The sequence below is a fragment of the Nycticebus coucang genome, chromosome 5 (genome assembly GCF_027406575.1).
Source record: "Nycticebus coucang isolate mNycCou1 chromosome 5, mNycCou1.pri, whole genome shotgun sequence".
Taxonomy (NCBI): domain Eukaryota; kingdom Metazoa; phylum Chordata; class Mammalia; order Primates; family Lorisidae; genus Nycticebus; species Nycticebus coucang.
The window spans coordinates 140,901,228-140,922,084 of NC_069784.1; the positions used below are offsets into that span (position 1 = coordinate 140,901,228).

Genomic DNA, 20,857 nt, shown 5'->3' on the forward strand with positions numbered 1-20,857 from the left:
TGGGTGACTGCTGTACACTTCTTGCCGTTCCAAATGGAGATTTCACCAATTCTTACTAGGGTCAAAGAGGCAGGGCTGCTGAGGGAGGACAGAATCTTTAACATGAGTTTTCTATGATCAGCTTTGAGTGAAAAAAATTGCAAATATTCACAGAGGAAGGCTTTGTTTGCCTTAATGCTTCATTATCTGCAGTTACGTGTTTTTCTTCAAAGTGTGTTTTTAACATCTACTTACCGAAAAACCAAAAGGTTTACTAAAATTTAGAATCCTAAGAGTAGCTGAATTCTCTTTTCTCTCACCTGTACTCCTGACTGGCTCATCCTTTAAAGGATTTTAGAAAAGAAATGCCTGAGTCCTAGTATTTGACCCGCTACCTCGGAACCCTGCCCAGTGAGAGTGCTTGCTAATTCATAGCTCCAGGAGGCATCTGAGGGGGCTCAGAGAGGAGGTCAGGTGGAGACCTCAGAACCCTGCATGGTGGGAGTGCTCGCTGGTTCACAGCTGCAGGAGGCGTCTGAGGGGGCTCAGAGGGGAGGTCAGGTGGAGACCTCAGAACCCTGCATGGTGGGAATGCTCGCTGGTTCACAGCTGTAGGAGGTATCTGAGGGGGACTCAGAGTAGAGGTCAGGTGGAGACTTCAGAACCGTGCACGGTGGGCGTGCTCGCTGGTTCACAGCTGCAGGAGGCATCTGAGGGGGACTCAGAGTGGAGGTCAGGTGGAGACCTTAGAACCCTGCATGGTGCTCGCTGGTCACAGCTGCAGGAGGCATATGAGGGGGACTCAGAGTGGAGGTCAGGTGGAGACCTTAGAACCCTGCATGGTGCTCGCTGGTCACAGCTGCAGGAGGCATATGAGGGGGACTCAGAGTGGAGGTCAGGTGGAGACCTTAGAACCCTGCATGGTGCTCGCTGGTCACAGCTGCAGGAGGCATCTGAGGGGGACTCAGAGTGGAGGTCAGGTGGAGACCTTAGAACCCTGCATGGTGCTCGCTGGTTCACAGCTGTAGGAGGTATCTGAGGGGGACTCAGAGTAGAGGTCAGGTGGAGACCTCAGAACTGTGCATGGTGGGCGTGCTCGCTGGTTCACAGCTGCAGGAAGCATCTGAGGGGGACTCAGAGTGGAGGTCAGGTAGAGACCTCAGAACCCTGCCTGGTGGGAGTGCTCGCAGGTTCACAGCTGCAGGAGGCAGCTGAGGGGGCTCAGAGTGGAGGTCAGGTGGAGACCTCAGAACCCTGCCTGGTGGGAGTGCTCACTGGTTCACAGCTGCAGGAGGCAGCTGAGGGGGCTCAGAGTGGAGGTCAGGTGGAGACCTCAGAACCCTGCCTGGTGGGAGTGCTCGCTGGTTCACAGCTGCAGGAGGCAGCTGAGGGGGCTCAGAGTGGAGGTCAGGTGGAGACCTCCAGAACCCTGCCTGGTGGGAGTGCTCGCTGGTTCACAGCTGCAGGAGGCAGCTGAGGGGGCTCAGAGTGGAGGTCAGGTAGGGAGGGCCCAGTGCTCTTCTTGTGTGGTCTCTGCCCACAGGGTTCTCACTCACTCCTCTCACTCCTGAGTCTCTGACTTAGCTGCATCTGTCACTGACGGAGCCTTCTTTTCATCCTTCTTGGCTGAGATGAGAAGGGCAAAATACAAGTCATTGCCCGTCAGATACACGCACACAAATAACAGGAAAATTAAAAAACATATTTATATAATTTTTTTCAGAAATGATTGTGAACAAGTGTCCCTACTGTATAAAGTATCAGCTTCTAGACTTCTCTTATGAAATTTTGAGACGGAATTTTCTTTGTTTTTGTCACCCTATTTTCAAAAGTTATCTTATTTCGCTTGCTTCTGTGTCATACAAGTTAGAGCTTGTAAAAATTTTGTGTGTGTGTGTGTCCTATGGCTATTTATGTATTTTCTTTCTTCTTTTTTTTTTTTATTAAATCATAGCTGTGTACATTAATGCGATCATGGGGCACCATACACTGGTTTTATAGACCATTTGACATATTTTCATCACACTGATTAACATGGCCTTCCTGGCATTTTCTTAGTTATTGTGTTAAGACATTTATATTCTACATTTACTAAGTTTCACATGTACCCTTGTAAGATGCACCGCAGGTGTAATCCCACCAATCACCCTCCCTCTGCCCACCTCCCTCCCCTCCCTTTCCCCCTTCCCCCTATTCTTAGGTTATAACTGGGTTATAGCTTTCATGTGAAAGCCATAAATTAGTTTCATAGTAGGGCTGAGTACTTTAGATACTTTTTCTTCCATTCTTGAGATACTTTGCTAAGAAGAATATGTTCCAGCTCCATCCATGTAAACATGAAAGAGGTAAAGTCTCCATCTTTCTTTAAGGCTGCATAATATTCCATGGTGTACATATACCACAATTTATTAATCCATTCGTGGGTCAATGGGCACTTGGGCTTTTTCCATGACTCATCATATTGAGTATTACCCTTAACAAATATGAAGTGACCATTCTTATCCTTCCTTACTTTTGTTGGTTTAAAGCCTATTGTATCTACAAATAGAATTGCAGCACCTGCTTTTTTCCAATTACCATTTGCCTGAAATATGGTTGACCCATCCTTTCACCCTGAGTCTGTATTGGTCTTTTATGGTAAGATGTGACTCTTGTATGCAGCAAATATCTGGTGTGAGTTTTTGCATCCAGTCAGCTAACCTGTGCCTCTTTAGAGGACAGTTTAAGCCATTCACATTCATGGAGAATATTGATAAGTCTGGTAAAATTTTGAGTATCGAGTTTTTTGAAAGTCCAGTGGACATTTTTAATCCTTTCGCCACTGTGGAAGTTGGAGTTTGATCAAAAGTTTCTGAGTGAATTTACTTTTGTGGTAGAGAATTGGGCTGGTCTTTATGGAGGATAGGTCTGAAAATATCCTGAAGAGCTGGTTTGGTTATGGCAAATTTCTTCAACATATGAATGTCTTTAAAGTATTTAATTTCTCCATCATAAATGAAACTCAGTTTAGCTGGATACAGGATCCGGGGTTGAAAGTTATTTTGCTTTAGGAGATTAAAAGTTGATGACCACCCTCTTCTGGCTTGAAAAGTTTCAGCAGGGAGATCTGTAGTCATTCTAATATTCTTCCCTTTGTAGGTAATGGATTTCTTAGGTCTGGCTGCTTTCAGAATTTTCTCCTTCATGTTAACTTTAGTGAAGTTAATTATGATATGCCTGGGGGATGTCTTATTGGGACTGAGTCGTGCTGGGGTTCTGAAACTGTCTGATATCTGAATTTCAGAATCTCTTGGCATGTCTGGAAGATTCTCTTTCATAATTTCATGGAGAAGGGCCTCTGTGCCTAGTGAGGCCACTTCATCACTTTCAGGGATTCCAATGAGGCAGATATTACCCTTCTTTGAATTATCCCAGAGCTCTCTGAGAGAATGACCCATTTTTGCTCTCCATTTCTCTTCCTCTTTGAGAGTTTGGGAGCGTTCAATGGCTTTGTCTTCAATGTCAGAAATCCTTTCTTCTGCTTGCTCCACTCTGTTACTGAGGGATTCTACTGTATTTTTCAGATCTTTGAGGGCTGCAAAATCTTGCTTCAGTGCTTCAAAATCTTTGGTGGTTTTGTCTTTAAATTTGTTAAATTCTTGAGACAACTTTTGAATTTCTCCTCGAATTTCTTTTTTTTTTTTTTTTGTAGAGACAGAGTTTCACTTTATGGCCCTCGGTAGAGTGCCGTGGCATCACACAGCTCACAGCAACCTCCAACTCCTGGGCTTAAGCGATTCTCTTGCCTCAGCCTCCCAAGTAGCTGGGACTACAGGCGCCCACCACAGTGCCTGGCTATTTTTTTGTTGCAGTTCAGCCGGGGCTGGGTTTGAACCCGCCACCCTCGGTATATGGGGCCGGCGCTCTCCTCGAATTTCTAATTCCAAATTTTCCTCTATTCTATTAATCTTGTTTGCAATCCAAATTCTGAATTTGATTTCTGACATATTGGCCAGCTGTTTATGAATGGGATCTTCAGTTACATCTGCCATATCTTTCCTGGGGGAGGGGAGGGGGGTTGATCTATTCTGGTTATTCATGTTACCAGAGTTTTTCCGCTGATTCCACCCCATGATTGTTTTACACCATGTGATTTTTTTTCCCTGGAGCTTTGTCTAGAACCCATACAGTGCTATGGCCTGAGAAACTGGGGACCTGTTTGGTGTGGTGGGGCCAAGTGGTTCTGTCTTGTTTTCATCTGGTCTCTGTTTGACCCTAGTGAAACAGTTACTCTGGGTTGAAGTCTCAACTGTGGAGAAATACCAGCAATTAAGTCACCCCGCACCCCACAGGCAACAATTGGAAAAGGAAAATCAAACCTTCCTACAACCACACACCCAAGGCACCACCTGAATAGTCCTCAGGCAATTGGCTCAGTTGAAAGGTCCAAATAAAATTGTCTCAGTCAGCACCTGTCTCAGGTGGGAGAGTCTAAAAAGTCTCTGGCAACTGGATCGCAGGGGTCTGGTGATTACTCAGATATGACTTGCTCCAGTGCTGCGTGGAGTCAGGAGGAGCCACCCAGCAAATAGATCAGTCTGGGAAAGTTGATGCCTCCTTCCCCACCTTGCACCTCTGTCACACCCAGTCACTGATAGCCCCACCGGGCTGTGACCCAGTTGCCTGTAATGAACAGATATTCCAGGGGTTTGCACCTGCTTGAATCACAAGGAAATCTATTTCTGCTCAGCCAGGCCGCTGCGCTCTGTCTCTATCTAGCAGGGGGAGGTGAGGCCTGACAACCTCGGGCACTTGATGGAGGCTGGGGGGTGTTCACTCAGTTCTAGCCCTGTCCCTGATGATATTACTGACAGAACAGAACAGAACAACTTTGAGGGAATTTGTTTCTGTCCCTGCTAAATTCCCCTCCAGAAGCGAAGCTGTTTTGAGTTCCCAGAGCCTGCACCTCATGCCCTGTCTTTGCTCCTACAGGTTTGTATTCGGTTACCTGTCAGTTCTAGCCTCCTGTCTTCCTTTGTCTATAGGCTGATGATCCCCTGAGGGCCGGGTGCGTCTTAGGCTCAGTAAAGCCGTCCTCTGGGTCAGCCCCGCCCTGGGAACTTCCCAGCTCTGCATGTGCGTTTCTAGTCCCTGCACTCCACCCAGGCCGGTACCAACTCAGGCAAACCCTTTACTCACAGGGCCTGTGTTTCCGTCCCAGATCTGTTCCATGGTAGTTGCCACCTGAGTAGATGCCCTGCCTCCTCTGGTTGCCCAGGGAGACAGGGGTTGTGGCTTTGGAATATCCGGGAGTGAGCCCTATTGTTGCTAAAAGATGGCTGCTGCTCTGTGCCTCGGGGCACTGCCGCTCCGGCATGGTTCCCTCCCAGCCAACTGTCCTCTCCTCACTCCTGTGCCCCAGAGTCAGCACTGACCAGCTGCAGTTTAGGCCCTGTCCACACCCCTCGAGAAATCACCCAAGAATCTGGACTCCTGGGGGACAGGCCTCGAGATCTCAGAGTGAGAGTGGAGGGGAGAGCTGGGAGCTCAGAGTTGCAGGTAGAGAATATATACAGTTTTATGCCTGTCAGGAGAATGCCGTGGCACCCTAGTAGGGGAGGTAGGTCCAGTTTTTAGAGTGTCTCTCCTGTGGAGTGTAGTGGGAGGAACTTTGAACTCTGCTTGTTTGTTTGTGGGGCACTTTGAGCCATTCTCATGGGGGAGGGGACTCCCGTCTGCTTGGTGATGGATTTTGTACCTTTTGTTTTTATCCTTGGGGTTGCAGCTCGCCTCAGTGGGGTTGATGTGCGTTCTTCAACCTTCACTCTTGGTGCAGCTCAAATCCACCAAGTTACTTGCTAAATTTCTGTCCTTTAACTCTCTTTCTGGATGGGAGCCTCTGTGGGAAGCTGGCTTCAGTCCGGTTTTTGTTTTTTGTTTTTTCACTTGTGAAATTTAAATTAAAACACTGTATGTTTCTACTGGTAGATCCTGAAAGCAATATGGCTACTCCTAAACTTCATTTGAAAAGCAAATATGAGACTAGTATAAACAACATAACCAGCAAGATGTATTTCTTTAAAAAGAAGTTTAATTTTTGGTAGGACATCCTTTTGGCATAGAAAGTTTTATATCAGCTCGTGGAAAGACACTTCTGAGTTTCTCTTTTCACTTGCTATTACCAGATTTCCAAGCATTTACAAGACCTGCCAATTATAATTAACCAACAAAAACTGAGCAGGCTTTGAGTATTTAGTAGGATTGAAAATAATGTTTCAGGAAATTCCAGTTTATGTAAGTTACCCCACATTATAATTTGATTTAAATCAGCCAAAGTGAGGGGAACACAAAAGGAAGACATTGAACTGATTGTAGACATGGAGCTTAAAGTTATGGGTTATATATTTGTTTAGTGCTGTTTGTCCAGACACATGTTCTTTTAAGAGTCTGAAGAAAGACCTAGTTGGTATTTTTAAGACATTAAAAATAGTATTTAATTTATTAAGTTTAAACAATGAAATGAGAAATCATTGTAGAGTTTGCAGAATGACCGTTGTTGTCATGGAAATTTCAAACATCAGAATCATTACATTTGTATTTAACTTTTATGTTAAAATAATAGTTTAACTTATAATCATCTTTGGCAAATATAGACACATTTATTTAACAAAACATAAATAATTTGTGACTTGTTTATTATTTTCTATTTTCAAAAATTTACATAGCTTGTCAGTAAATATTCCCTCACGTTCTGTAGAGAAGGCCAAACTGGAAATGCATTGTTTTCTTGTTTTCTCTGATGCTTCTTTATATCAGCTAAAAGTAGTGCTTTCCCCATAAGTCTTTTGAAAACAATACATTAATTTTGTTGCCATATACATAGAATATGATTGGCAAAATGAAAATAAGAGCAAAAGTAAAGTTCTCCTGGTCTACGAAAGATTACACACAGCCACTACCCAGTAAATATTCATTTATTAAACTTTTGAGAGAGAGTTGCATCTTCCTATGCTCCAAAGGTGTCTCGATGTTTGCCGTTCTTTCTAAATAAGCTAAGGGAAACAAAGAAAAGTAACCAAATGGATTCTAGAAAGGGAGCTAATTTAAGTGCCACTGCAGTTTGACTATTGAAATTATTTTGACTGAACTACAACATAAATATAAATAAAATATTCTCCTTTCGGTTCATTTAGTAAGAATATCACTTCCATTATGTGAATCAAAAAATATTAATTAAACAAGTAAAATGTTAAGTTGCTGTTACTTGAGAAGGTATTGTTATTTTTTCCCTGTCAATATAAAATTGAGTGTGCTTTTACTATCTTGAATTATCTTATTAAACTCAGTTTTATTATTCTGTTCATCAGAATATACACAAATTGATTATAAGATTTTTATCAGATAAGACATTTTGCAAGATGCTTTTTAATCATATGAAATTTATTCATACATCCACTTATTAATCAGATATAAATCTCCTTGGCCCTCTTCCTGTGGCACACTGAGCACTTTCTGGATTTCTGCCTGGTTTCCTTCATACCCAGTCTGGAGTATTGAAGAGGACACTGCAATTTTTTTCTCAGCTGGACAATCTGTTAAGATCATCACAGAATTACAGGGGTACTCTCCATGAATTACAAAGACCCATGTGCTCAGCGGTCTATAGTCCATGCATAATAAAAAACTCGATTTCTTTAGAGAAAAGACATGTGATTGTGACCTTTTGGAACAAAAGCATCTAGCTCTTACCTCCAGAGTCAGGAGATGGGTTCACTTGGCTGTCCACGTGGCAGGTACTGGTTCCCATCATTTGCCATGGTGATGGTGACACACCCAGTGGGAAAGAGAATTTGACAAAACGGGAAGAAGTTGAAATTAACATAAGGCTGGTTTTGTAAAATTTTGGAGGGAGATTATTCAGTGGATGAGTGCACTGAAAAATTGTCCTTAAAATGACTGTGTCTGGACTCCCGTGTAGCATCGCTGTCTTTCACCAAAAACCAAGAATGGGAACCTGCTTGCTGTTATCAGACTCGCTTCTGGAGCCGCGACTTCCACAGAATACCAAAAACCAGATCGCCACCATCATACCATCTTTGCTCTAAGTACAAAGACTTCTTAAATTCAGGTTAAAACTCTCCTCTCCATTTCTACCAATTAATCAGTGTTTTGAGGGTCCTGCCCTGGGCCTCGATGTAGTGCTGAAGAGGGTGTGGAGGGGATGAAGAAAAAGGAACGTGAACTTAAGACAAGTGGGAAGCTAGAAGCCGTGGGCTGGGCTGGCCCCACCCAGGAGGCCCTGGGCAGCCTGCACTTGCTTAGCTTCAGGCATGGAGAGGTCAGCTCAGGTCACAAGGCCTTTGCTGGGACCTGTGGGAGGTGGACACCCCTGTGAATATCAGGATGACCTGCCCGACGTGGATCCTTGCACAGTCCCCTGGCTGGTTGCAGATGTGGTGGTCTGCAGTTGGGCAGCCATTCAGGTTCTTGGCTGCTGGCTGGGCTGGTTCAGTCTGGCAGCACGTAATGTGAGCCTGCCGCCTGTCCACTGAACACTACTTCCCTGGAGTGAGGGGGCGTCCAGCCTGTAGCCCAGAGGCCTCATGTGGATTACATGAGTTCTTTTTTGCTTATCGTGGTGGCAGATGGCATTGAAATCACGTACAGACCTTTAGTTTTGCTCATCAGCGGTTGTTGGTGTTTGTGTATTTAATGTGTGGCCCCAGACAACCCTTCTTTCTCCAGTGTGACCCCCTGACTCAGACCCATAGCTGAACAACGCCTATGATGCTTTGTCCAGGGCAGGGATTTGTCTTTGCTTCTATCAGAGTTTGGTCCTGGGGGACCCCCAGGTCGGTCCTGAAACTAGTCTCTCTTTGCCTGGTATCTTAGGCTGCTGTGGCTGTCCCTGAAGCAGGGCACATGGTCCCCAGGGCACGAGTCTTCAGGCAGTTTTAAAAGGGGCTCTACTGTGTGTTCAGTAGAAAACCAGGGCTGGATAGTGCCGGGCAGAGGCTCCAGTGAGCTCCCAGCAAGGGGCTCCAGCTGGGGCGCGGCGCAGCAGTGGGGGCAGGCTGGGTCTCTGCGCCTTCAGCAGACCCTGAGCAGGCCCTTCCTGGCAGTGTGTCTTCTTCCCTTCTGGATGGAGCCTGAGCCACTGGCCAGCAGGGACAGGAGACCAAGGGGTCCACAGCTGCTCCAACTTAGTCCCAGCAGCACCCTGTGTAGTACCCAATCTTCATATATCAAAGCACCAAGGTTCTCCCACTGTCCAAGGCTTTTCCAAAACCTAAGGGTCCTTTGGGACCAGAGATGAGCCTGCTGACCCTCGGGGCCGTGGGGTCCCTGCCTCCTGCTGCAGACAGCAGGCCAGGGCCCTCACCTTCCATCCTGTCCCCTGATGACCCAGAGCTGTGCCGGCCTCTTCATTTATCGACCTTTAAAATTGTGCCTGTGAGCCAGAAAAACATAAAGGCCCATGTTTTGTCATCTGTGAAAATCCTCCTCCTCGGCAGAAAAATACGTCTCCCTCCCTAGGCCGTTAAAAAGAGCCCTGCTTTATGTCTGGAGTCCCTTGATGTCAGGATGGCCGCAGTTTTATAGAACCCCCAGTGGAAATACCACAATGCTTTATTCATGGTTGGTAATTTTTGTTTTATTGCACATATTAAAATTAGTGCCAAAAGATAATTGTCTTTTGATTCTACTATAAATCATGCTAAATTGCATTCCTCAGGGGAAAACAATACAAAATATACTTTACTTTTAATTAGTTTTTTTCATTCTGTTTTTGAATATGACATTATAAAAACATCAATTAAATTATTAAGTTTTAAAGTTTTGATCATTTGAGGAAATAAAAATACTGTATCAAAAGAAATCAAATAGGTGTGACAACTGTGGCTCAGTGGGTAGGACGCTGGACCCATATACCGAGGGTGGCAAGTTCAAACCCGGCCAAACTGTAACAGAAAAATGTCCAGGTGTTGTGGCAAGAGCCTATCATCCCAGCAACTCTGGAGGCTGAGGTAAGAGAATCTCCTGGGCCCAGGAGTTGGAGGTTGCTGTGAGCTGTGTGATGCCACAGCACTCTACCAAGGGTCATAAAGTGAGACTCTGTCTCTACAAAAAAATTAAAAAATAAAAAAAGAAATAAATCAAATACCTCCTCTTAGCATGGTCTTTAAAAGGATGTTATTTAAAAAAATTAATTAACCTACCTAAAATATGCATGGCTGAATTTATCTGATTTTCCTAATTCTGATAATTAATTTTCGTAATTTCAATCATATTTAATTCTCAGACTTTGATATGCAGTCAGACTGCAGTTCAATAACCAGGACCCAGCATTTCAACATAAACAAAGAAGACAGACAGGACAGACAAGAGAACTAGACCCCAGGGACTGAAAACACTCAGGGAGAGGCACACAGGCCTTGGAGCGCTCGCCATACAAAGGAGGCTATTTGACTTAACTGTATTTTCTAAAAATGAGATTCAATTCACCATTGAATTAATGAAGTCTGGGATTAAAGGTTTTTTTGCAGACCCATAACCACGGCACAGAGTGTCTGTATGCAGTTGCGTCTGTCCAAGGGCCAGCCCGTCAGGTGTGGGCATTTCTCTTCTCACCAGGCCTATACTTTGGGAGGGAGAAGGTTCTGGATGTGACTTCATGGCACATAGCACAGGGCAGAAGCTCACCTGAGAGCTCTGTGTCTCCCCTCTGGCCCCTGCAAGCAGCGTGGAGTCTCCTCCCTGTTCAACTCAGGATAACCCCATGGCCCCAAGGGAGGCAGAAGAGAGGGGCAGAACCCACATACCTGGACAGTGCGTCAGGATGCCCTGTGCTCCAGAACCCAGATTTTATGCACAAGGGAATACAGGGAACCAGTGAGATTGTGGGTGTGTGTCGCCTTCTTCCATATTCAACCCGACTGGGCAGATGTGTGTGACCTTGCCCCTCATTCAGCCTGCTTGGACCTCCCCTCCTGCAGGGGTTGCCATTGCTGTGGTTTCAGGTCTCCCTCATCCTCCCCCAACCCCACAGTGCAGGCACAGACTGGCAGCTCCCACTGTGTGACCTTGAGGGGTATACTTCCCCTCTCTGAGTCTCAGCATCTGATCTTTACCAAGGCGAGGATGAGATCAGCTTCACAGGAACCCCCCAGAGTGCAGTCTGGATGGACCCGCCGGAGTCTAGCCCATGAGTGAGAGTGGAATTAACTTCCAGCTGTGCACTCCGAGAGCAGGGCCTGGCTGCACAGATGCAGGGATTCAGGACATCTCCTGAGATGTGTACTCGTGTGTGTGTGTGTGTGTGTGTGTGTGTGTTCTTTGTAAGGTGACTGGGTTTTGGAGAAGCCAGGGGTGGGAAATTGTTACGCTCAGATAAATGGCAGTGAGATTTATCGACTGCAATGAAGTTCCTGTGTGGTGTCCCAAGGACTGACCTGGCTTGAAGCAGGAGCAAGTGAAACACATTCTTTTGCTTCGTACCCTTGAGAAGGGAAATGTACCTGAACTGGTTTCATAGAGATTCTGTTTCAATGGTCCTCACACATGTTAGCGTGAAGACTCAGGGAGGACTGGTACTGAAGCAGTGATGGAGGGTCCCTCAGGAAACACAATGCCAGGATGCCTCTATCATGTAGCCCAGGAGCGCGGGCCAGCGGCTCTTTTCTCTACCCGTGTCTTGCTGTCAACGCCCACTCCTTCCCTAGCTGTGAGCAGATATGTTGGGTGGGTAATATGTTTACCAGGCCTTCCTCCTCCCTAATGGAATGCAGTTAACGAGGTCATTGCTCTTCACTGCTCACCTTTGTCCAGCAGTGACTCACAAGGACTCTGCTGTGCCTGCTGTGTTTCCGCAGCTGTGATGAGCTAAGATTGCACCAGGAGTCAAAAAATGTTTTGTTTGTTTGTTTGTTTTAAGAAACAGAGTCTCCCTATGTCTCCCTCAGTAGAGTGCTGTGGCATCACAGCTCACAGCAACCTCACACGCTTGGGCTCAAGCAATTCTCTTGCCTCAGCTTCCTGAGTATCTGGGACTACAGACACCCACCACAGTGCCTGGCTAATTTTAGAGGACGGGGTCTCACTCTTGCTCAGGCTGGCTCAAACCTGTGAACTCAGGCAATCCATCCACCTTGGCCTCCCAAGTGCTGGGATTACAGGCATGAGCCATTGCGCCTGGCCCCAGGAGTCAAAAAATGTTAACTCGTTTGCTGAGGAATCTGATTCATTCCCCAGGAATCATGTTACAACTGAGCATGATTGATTGTTTTTACCTGACAATAGCTCAGTGCCTCTAACAGAGCTGACCTTTATTCTAGCTGTGTTTCTTTATGTTCGGCATCTTCCCCCACTATGCCTGCATCCCACATTTGTCTCGGGCAAATAGAGACTAAAATCACACTAGTGACACGCCAGAATACACCAGGCTGGTGTGCTTAAGATGAAAAAGCAACGCAAGAAGTCATCATTTGAAAGCATTTCAAAAGATCGTATTCAGTCATATGTTCAATGATGACCATATGTTCAACATTCAACATCTGCATCAAAACATAGAACATTTGAGTGATGCGAAGGTCCTGTGTACTCACAAACAGGCTTGAAGATGGTGTCACTACATCCCTCAGAGCTTCAGATAACATCAGGGAGAGAATGCTCCCTCTCCTACCCCCGCCCGCCCTCGGCGGTATGCTCCTGTGGGACGGCCTGTGTTCATGAGGTCCTCGTGTTAGGTGTGAGGAGATATTTTCCCTTTTTACATAGCACACATAAAAAATGCAAAAATCCATCTAAACTGTGAGTGAAGATCCAGGTGACTTGCTGATGTCCCAGTATATCGCTGAAGGCATACATTTCTGAATGACCAGTCGGGTCAGCAAGCAGGGTAGCTGAGCCTGTAGAAAGACATCCCCACCATTCAGGCTCTCTGCAGCTCCGCAGGGCAATGTTTTGCCAGATAATGTCCTGCCCCTTTCCCTGTAGGGCACTGAGTTAGTGGCGAATTCTCCACGTGGTCATGTAGGGATCCAGGTGCCTCCCCTCTGTGACCCCAATCCTCCTGGGCCTTACATCCAAGGACATCAGTTCCAGGAAGGGAAAGCCCACCTAGAAGTGGAACAGTTGCATCCCTCACATTCCACGGGACAGATAGGCTTGTGGGCGCCCTGACCAGAAGGCCGGCTGGGAATTTAGTCCCCTGTGCACCTGCAGCAAATTACTACCGTGGAGGAAGAGTCTGGCTTTAGTTTAGAGCAGTGATTCTCAACCGGTGTGCCTGAGAGGATCTTATGTGAGCTGCAAAAAGTTTTAAAGATCATGACTTATTTTCAAAAGAAGTTTAAAGCACAGTAAGTATATTCTTTTTTTTTTTTTACTCTTTTTTTGTTGATCAACATAAGTGTGTGCAGAAGTTGAACTATAGGTTCAAGTGTGCCATGTGATAAAAAGGTTGAACACGCTGGTTTAGAGGAACAGCTGGGCATCTCTGCTGCATCAGGCCCAACTGAGCCTGTGACCAGGTCTTCAGAGAAAAGAAAATATTAGCACAATCTTTCTGCATGAATTATGTCCTGTGTTTAAGTTATGCTGATCGCTTGCTAACTTTTTTTATTAAGTCATTTGTACATTAATCATAAATACATTTATGCCATTATGGGATTCGATGTGTTGATTATTTGTACAAATTGGTGTGCTTACATCCTACTAATCAACATAGCCTTCACCTCATTTACCCAAGTACAGCATTAAGACATTTGTGTTCTACACCTGATAGATCCAACTTGTACTTGGATTGTGCTCCATAGGTGTGGTCCCCCTACTAACCCTCCCTCTATGGACCCACCCACCCCCTTCCTCCCCTTCCCTCCTTCATCCTGGGCTATAGTTGTGTTTCATTCTTCATATGCAAGTGTAAGTGATTCTAAATTGGTTTCACAGTAGTACTGAGTACATTGGATATTTTTTTTCCATTCCTGAGACACTTTCCTAAGAAGAATATTTTTCACTTTTTATTTTACAACATTCTTATGATTAAACACACACATGCATTTATACATGTAGGAAGATGTGTGTGTACAGATATTAATTTTACTTCCGTTGAAGTTATTGTGTACTTGTGTTTTCACTCTGCTGAGGTCGTAATGTTTGTCTCCCCAAAACTCCCATGTTGAAACCCTGACTCCTGATGTGATGGTGGTAGGAGGTGGGGTCTCTGGGGAAGTGGCTACAGAGTCTAACAATTAAGTTCCTGAACTTGGCTCTGTGCACTTATGCTGCACTGCACAGACAGCTCGTAAGGTTTCATGGCCTTGGTACATCAGGGTCTCACAGCTGTGTCTGTGTTGATGTGTGATGTGGTGTTTATTATTATTGTTGTGTGATTTTGTGTGCTGTCATGAGAATATCAGAACTTGAATTAGAGCATCGAATAAACATTTGTAAATTCCTTGTTAAACTTGGCCACAGTGGAAGTGACGTCAGGGAAATATTAGTCCAAATTATGGGGATAATGACATGAAGAAAATAGAGTGTGCAAATGGATTAAATGTTTTTGTGAGGGGAGAGAAGGTGTCATTGATGAAGAAAGGTCAGGGTGGCCAGTCGTGAGCTAACTGACAAAGACATTGCAATAATTCATTGAATTGTGTGTCAAAGTCATTGCTAAGTGGAGAAGCATAGCAGACCAAGTAAACATCCATAGAGAGACAGTTAGGAAAATGCTAACTGAAAATCTTGGCCAACAACTCATGGCTCTTGCATCATGACAATGCACCAGCTCACATGGCATAGTCCGTGAAGGCATTTTTAGCCAGTAATCAAATTACTGTATTGAAACACCCTTCCTATTGCTGTGTTCCTTTATGTCTGGCATCTTTCCCCAATATGCCTGATCTGGTCCCCAGTGACTTTTTTCTTTACCTAAAGATAAAGGAAATATTAAAAGGAAGATATTTTGATGACACTCAGAACATCAAGGGTAATATAAGGACAGCTCTAATGACCATTCCAGAAAGAGAGTTCCAAAAGTGCTTTGAAGGGTGGACTAGGCGCTGGTGACAGTGCACAGCCCCTCAAAAGTGACTGTAGTGATATTCAGCAGGAGGTATATAGCACGCTTTCCTAGGAGGAGTTCTTGAACTTAATTGTCAGACCTTGTAGGTCATGAGGGCGTGATCCCTCATGAATGGCATTAGTGTCCTTATCACCACCCAGTGGACCCCTGGACCTTCTCCCATGTGAGGACAGGTGAGGAGGTGCATCTGTGAGCCAGGAAGCAGGTCTCCATCAGACTCTGAACCTGTCAGTGCCTCAGGCCTGGGCTGCAGCCTCCAGAGCTGTGAGGAGTAGTTCTGTTATTCATAAGGTGCCTGGGTCACAGCATTTTTGATGCTGCAGCCCAGTGCATACAACTTAGGAGGCTCAGAATTCTGCCTTTCACTTATATGTTGGCCAGACCCCCCCAGCTTACCTGCTCACCTCACCCCTGACCTTATTAAACTGCAGGCTCTGGTCCACCTGGCATCATAGTCTCTGAGCTGGGCCTCTGAAGTTACATCATTTTTAGCAGCTTCTCGGGTGGTTTTTCTGTGTTAAAATTAGTATATCACTACAGAGAATGTTAACTGTTTTCAATAATGTTTGGATATATTTTAAGGTTTTCCTCATAGTTTTGTGTATAAAGCAAAATACTACATTTCTTGAAGGCTTTGAGTGCTAGACTTCTTTATATATTTTAGATAAAAGTGAGTCCCTTACCAGAGATATGATATGCAGATATTTTGTCCCATTCTGAGTTGCCTTCTCACATTCTTGGTGGTGTCTTTCAAAGCATATTGTTTTAAATTTTGGTGAAGTTCAATTTATCTATTTTTTCTTTTGTTTCCTGTACTTTTGTTGTTATATCTAAGAAACCATTGCCCGAACCACACCCCTCTTGGTTAGCCAGAGCTGGGCTCCTGTGAGGGGGGTGGTGACCGGCTGCCCTTGACACTGGGAATTCACCCAGGGGCCTCCCTGCCCCCACATCACTCTGCAAAAATACACTTGAGAACTAAAAGTAAAATCCCAAGCCCCCAAACTGACTGGGTGAAGCCCCTCCAGGCCAAGGTGAGGACAGAGAGACCTTGACAACTGAGCTCCTGTTATGAAGGAACTGGAGGCCAGGATGCCTCCTATGTCCTCCCACGTGGACTTCAGACACACCTGACCAGCATCGGTGTCCAAGCAGAGACCGCAGGCCTGATGGCGTGGACTCCTGTGGCAGTGGAGGTTCAATGATTAATAGGACCTACAGCCATGCCATGGGTTAAATCAGGCCCATCTGCCTGGTTTAAGCTGTAGGGTTCCCTTTCCTCTAACCCAGTGGTTCTCAACCTTCCTAATGCCACAGCCCTTTAATACAGTTCCTGTGGGTCACGACCCACAGGTTGAGAACCAATGCTCTAACTGCTCAGTGAGCACCTGCCTGGAGCCACCAGATGAAATGCAGGCAGCCAGACCCTGCCTAACTGACCCCTCATTCCACAACCTTAGCGACAGCTTTGATTGGACAAGGGGCTGATCTTGGGAACTTTCTCCAGAGAAGAGACTACTAATCATGGGCTGCTTCTGACTGGTCACCAAGGGTGCACACTGAGGGCTATCGTGGCCCCAACTCACCTTTTGGTATAATGGTGACACCTGTAATTAAGTCTTCGCCCCAAAGTGAACATGTGACTATGTAATTTATTTGCCTGTCACATATACACATGACCTCCTCTCATGATCACCTGTAGCTCCTCCTGTGACTTGCTCAATATCTGTACTCTGCCTACCCTTTCAGGTTCAGTCCGGTCTTATCCCTCCCCACAAGCCTCACTCTCCCATTTAGGCTCCGCCACCTTCCCAGTCTGCAGGTTGGCACCCCTCGTGAGAAACCAGTGGTCTTCTCCCATGGTATGAAGGCCTTAGTTTTGCTGTGCTCAGTTTTCACATGTGCTTTATACATTCTATTTACATGAGATTAACCTGGACCTTGAGGGAAGAATTTGAAGTTCATACCACTGGATAATTCCCCCTTCTGCCTTGAAATGAATTTGTTTTTAAGCTGATGACTCTGGTTAAAAGTGACATCCATAGCAACTCTGAACGGGGGAAGAATCAGATGAAATGTTATTTAAACAATATAAATTTTGCACAGGATAAACTTACACTAAAAATTATACCTTTCTGCCAGTACAGAAAGTTTATCTGAAATTCAAATGTAACCTGCCATCTGTATTTTATCTGACAACCTTGGCTGCAAATAAACATAATTCCCTGTTGACAACCTTTGTTTAGCTAGTATTTAATTAGGGAAGACTCCCATGAGCTTTCTTTAAGAATCATATGTTTACTATAGTGAATGAGTCAGCTCCAGCTGCGTAACAACCACCAGAGACTGGGCAGCTTGAGCAGCAGACATCTCTTTTCTCCCAGTTCTGGAGGCTGGCAGTTCCAGATGAGGGGGCTGCCGGGCCAGCTTCTACTGAGGTCTGTGTATGTGGCCTGCGCCTGCTCCCTGTGTACTCTCCCGGGCCTCCCCTGTGCACTGCCTCGATGTCTCCTCCTTTTTCTTGGGGGCCACTGTCAGACTGGAGCAGGACCCCACACTCCTTATGACCTCGGTTATCCCTAATTCACTTCTTAAAGGCCCCTGCTTCAAATATAGTCACTTTGATAGTTAAGGTTTCAATATGAATTTTGAATCTATAATAAAATTACTGCTATCAGGGCATCTCAGACCTGAACTTTTTGCAGTCATAGCAAAGCCTGTTGGTAGAAAGTCTTGGCATGGAGGTAAAACTGACCACTGGTCTGCCCTTGGCCACCCTCACTGGCTGCTGCCCTCACCTTCTTTCTGCAGTCACCCCGAGTTCTGGATATTGCATCTTTCCACTGAAATGTCTCTCTACAGCAGGAACACTTCTGTAGTCCAGTACAGGAAAGTGATGCTGATGAAAGCATGTGGGTGACTTCTCACCAATCTTTGATACAAGTTTCCATTTTGAACTGGAATGGAATTTATTCCAGGGCATCAAATGTTGGCTGAAGATGAAATTGAGAGTTTTCCCCAAATTTTGCTACTGGTTTTCACAGTCGTTGATATTTTATATAAAATAGTTATTTTTAACCTGTCATTCTTTTTTCTATTTTTATGAAAACCAGCCAAGTACAGTCCAATCCAAGTAACTAAGAAAGGAGTTGGTATATTTTCAAGGGTTTGGCAACACCTGTCACCTGTGTAGGCAGGGGCTCCTCCCGGCACCCTCGAGCTCTTGTGTGTTTCCACACAGCCCACAGTTTCTGGAAAAACACATGCTTTTAGAGCAAATTCTAATAATATTTGCTGTGTATAAAGCATAAACGTTTAACATTTTATAACAAATTCTTATAATAGATGATTTGTCTTTAATTTGCATGCTTATGGATTTAATATGCTTTCGGAACTGTAATTTTCAGCTAAGCTAAAAAGCCTCAAAGGAATTTTTAGCCTTTATTATTAAGATCTTAACGCTTCTAATGCAGAGTTGGGCTTTGCAAAATGAAGGGTGTACAGCGCGTTTGGTTGTGCCACGAGATGTGACGGCTTTAGGAAGATGTTGCAAAAGAGGCTGAATGTTGGTGGGAAGTGGAGAGAGGCCCAACATCTTTATTTATAATTAAACCCCGGACTATGAAACATTCTCTCTAACCTCATGTTTTTACGGCTCATAACATTTTGAACTTGGGAAATAAATTTTCCAAGAGATTAGTCTCAACTAAAAGGTCTTTTTCTCTTTTGTTTGGAAACTTGGAAATAAGTTTGTTTTTCTGTTTTGTTGTGACCTTGCATCAAGGAACAAAAAGATGCTTTCTTTTTTTTTTTTTTTAAAAGATGCTTTCTTGGGGTGGCGCCTGTGGCTCAAAGGAGTAGGGCACTGGCCCCATATACCAGTGGTGGCGGGTTCAAACCCAGTCCTGGCCAAAAACTGCAAAAAAAAAAAAAAAAAAAAAAAAAATATATATATATATATATATATATATATATATGCTTTCTTCATTGTAGAAGGCAGCTTATAAAACTAATAAAAATTGAGAAAATTCCTGTAGAATGCTTGGGAGGAAGAGGGATTTTATTAGCTCAATGATTTTTAAAAATTTTTTTAGGGCGGCGCCTGTGGCTCAAAGAGTAGGGCACTGGCCCCATATGGTGGAGGTGGCGGGTGCAAACCCAGCCCTGGCCAAAAACTACAAAAAATAAATAAATACAATAAAATAAATTTGTTTATTTATTTATTATTTTTTGAGACAAAGCCTCAAGCTGTCATCCTGGGTAGAGTCCTGTGCTGTCATAGCTCACAGCAACCTCCCACTCAGGCTCAAGAGATCCTCTTGCCTCAGTTTTTCTACTTTTAGTGCAGACAGGGTCTTGCTTTTGCTCAGGTTGGTCTTGAACTCATGAACTCAAGCTATCCACCCACCTTGGCCTCTCAGAGTGCTAGGATTACAGGCGTGAGCCACTATGCCGGGACGATATTTTTTAATTTTAAACATTTTCAATCATTATATTATGGATGCTAAGATATCTTATGTGAGTCCTATGCTTCAATTTCTGATATTTGCAATGTTGCACAAACAGACTTCCCTTGAGCTGAGTCATGGGAGTGTGGGAAAATTCAGGTAGAATGTCAGCTGATGAGTTACGTAAGGTATTTTTCTTTGTTTGATGTCTTACATCTGTGTTTAAAACCTAATGCCTTTTTTTTTTTTTTTTAATTTGGCCAGGGCTGGGTTTGAACCCACCACCTCCGGCATATGGGACCGGCGCCCTACACGCTGAGCCACAGGGGCCGCCCAAAACCTAATGCCTTTTATTTTCTTGTTGTGCCTTTTTGTAATTTGCAGGCCATGTTCCAATTCCATATTTACCAGATGCTCATATGATGCAGAATGCCTGCAAGGTTTCTATGGTAGCACGTGACATTTTTCGAGGTGACAAAGTAAAGATTTAGGGTTTTGAGCACATGAAAGGATAGGGAGAGACCAAAATGGTTTAAGGGACTAGCGGTCTTGATTAGGTTAGAGAACTGTTGTCTGAAGATGGATACAGGGCCGCTCCAGGACCGAGCAGTGCGAGACAGTGTCTGCTGTTAGAGTTTAGCATTCAACATCTTCTCTTCAGTAGTAGAACAGTATTTTGTTTTATATTTAAAACATCCTTTATTTGGGGAGCAGTTATGTTGATGGCAGAATTGTGCAGAAGGCAGAGTCCCTGTATAGCCCTCAGTGCTGCCCAGCAGTTCCCCGGTACTGACACTTTGCATCCTCGTGGTACCCAGGGTGCAGTTGACAGCCCACACTGATACGTTGTCTTATTAAGTAATTTCCATGTTTACATTGGAGTTTTGTCTTGCTGCAGCACCCCGAGAGTCTGGGCAAACACCCAGTGGCCTGTCTCCATGTCACAGCACTGCACAGACCAGCTTGACTGCCCTAAAACCCTCTGTGCTCCACCTGACCCTCTCTCCCTTCACCCCGCCAACCTCTGATCTTTCCATGGTCTCTGCAGTTGGCCTTCTCCACGTCGTGAGGCAGCTGGCATCACGTGGTGTGTGGCCTTTTCAGACTAACTGGCTTCTTCACTTACTGGCAGGCATTTCAGATTCCTCTATGTCTTTTGACAACTTGATAGCTTGTTTCTTTTTAGTGGTGAATAATGTGCTATCCTCTGGCTGTACTGTGGTTTAGCTATTCACCTTTTAAAGGACATCTTGGTTGCCTCAAATTTGGGGCAAATACGAATACAGCTGCTATGAAGGTCCATAGGTAGGTTTTTATGGCCACAGGTGTCAGTGCAGCTGGCTGCATGCCTGGGAACGTACTTGCC

At 44.9% G+C, this 20,857-nt stretch overlaps 1 protein-coding gene across 2 annotated transcripts in view; it reads left to right on the forward strand.

The window, feature by feature from the left end:
- Positions 1 to 20,857, forward strand: part of SMOC2 (SPARC related modular calcium binding 2) — a 174,522-nt gene that overhangs the window by 91,164 nt on the left and 62,501 nt on the right. The gene's annotated exons all lie outside the window — the stretch shown is intronic.